Source organism: Alligator sinensis, unplaced genomic scaffold (assembly GCF_000455745.1).
Source record: "Alligator sinensis unplaced genomic scaffold, ASM45574v1 scaffold210_2, whole genome shotgun sequence".
NCBI classification, from domain to species: Eukaryota; Metazoa; Chordata; order Crocodylia; family Alligatoridae; genus Alligator; species Alligator sinensis.
The window spans coordinates 1,824,024-1,825,773 of NW_005841946.1; the positions used below are offsets into that span (position 1 = coordinate 1,824,024).

At 57.8% G+C, this 1,750-nt stretch overlaps 1 protein-coding gene across 2 annotated transcripts in view; it reads left to right on the forward strand.

The window, feature by feature from the left end:
• CLPX (caseinolytic mitochondrial matrix peptidase chaperone subunit) overlaps window positions 1–1,750 on the forward strand; it is a 40,732-nt gene that overhangs the window by 35,436 nt on the left and 3,546 nt on the right. The window lies entirely within an intron of this gene.

Below are 1,750 nucleotides of genomic sequence, written 5' to 3' on the forward strand. Positions count from 1 at the left end.
CCCCCCCCCCCCCCCCCCCCCCCCCCCGATGTTCCCCACACACCACCCCCATGTGTTGCCAGAGCGGCGGGCTTCCCAGCTGCACAGCCAGGACTGCACAGCACAGCAGGAGCCGGCTGACTCCTACTGTGGTGGTGATCCTCTTCCCGCACTCCCCTTTCCTGCTCCACCCATCTGATTCTCCAGTTTTGGACAGAGGGAGGTGTGAAACAGCCCCAGGGTCTCAGGCCAGAAGCCTCTGGCAGGCAGAAGCTTCCAGTTTTGAGCTGGGCATCAGGTGGGGGGCAGGCAGGCCCTGCTGCTGCTGGGTCCTGCCGCTGGAGCCTCCTGGGTCATCTTTGACAGGCAGCCAGGGCAGATAAATATTACTTGTCTAATTTTTGGGGGGCTCTGGGGGTCATATTTTGCCCACCCCTGCTCTGCTGTTTTGGTACCATGTCTATAAGGCTACTCTGGCCTTTTTCCATAACAGGTCATGTTTATGTTGTTTGGACCTAGTTCAAGGCCCTGGACTACTATAGAGACTTTTTATATTACAATAAAAGTTCTGTTAACTGGTATCTTAGAAGCCAGCATGGTCAATTAACTGGCATGCCGGCTTGTAAGATAAAGTGAAACCGGAAGTGCCCACCGTAGCACTTCTGGTATCTCTGAGCCCCCAGGGCAAAGCAGCCTGTGATGTTGAGCTCCCACGGCCCAGGGGGCATAACAGGCTGTGCGGGGCCCGCCTCCCTGTCCCATGGGGCCTGCAGGGCCCGCAGGAGGGGCGGTGATGTGGCGGGAGGGGCAGTGGGACGCCCCAGACATGGCGGGAGAAGTGGTGATCTGGGCCACTCAATTAACCGGCATATTTTATTATCCAGCATCCCCCATTCCCAGGGGATGCTGGATAACACAGCTTTTACTGTAATATAAAAATTGAACCATTTCTACCTGCACAAAAACTAGTTAGAACACACTATTTTGTGGAAGCTAGTTAAAATGTAATTGGTTAGATTGGGTCCTGGTGAAAACTAGAGGTGCGCTGATACATTGGTCTGATCTCGGATCGGCACCAATATAAAGAAAAATGTCTGTATTAGAAATCGGCCATATCAGGCCAATAATTTGGCTGATAAATGGCCCGTGCACACGCGCATCCGTAGCACAGCACAGGCAGTGAGGAGCACAGCTGGTAGCTGGTAAGTCTGGTGTGGTAGAAGAGGCGGGGCGGGGGAAGGGAAGGAGCATGGGTGGGGCAGATCAAGGCCCCTGTGCTGAGGAAGGAGTGGGGCTGGGGCAATCACTGCCCAGCTGGGATGGGGTGGGCTTGGGACAAAGCTGCGGATTGGCGGTGCGGGGAGGGAGGCGTCAGCACGCACCGCTGATCCAGCGGCTCGTCTGGTGCTTGCCTGCACATCTGGCAGTTCCTGCCGCTCAGATCTGCCCAGGGCAGGCTGGGGCAGGGGATACACCAAGCTCTTCCTGGCTGGACTGGGCTCAGGCTGGGCGACCATGGCTCTGGGAATTGGGCGGGGGGAGTAGGCGGGGTTGCAGCCACCCTAGAATTTGCTGTAGTCCCCTCCCAGGACCATCACCATCTGGCCTGAGCGCAGCTGGGAAAAGTTTGGCGCAGCCCCAGTCCACTCTGCACGGATCCGGAGGATTTCCCCCCCCAGTGCTGTCCCAGATGCGTGGTGAGAGCCACCAGGTGAGCGCCAGATGAGCCACTGGACGAGCGGCGCGCAGTGGCAGGGGCCACCCCCCGGGC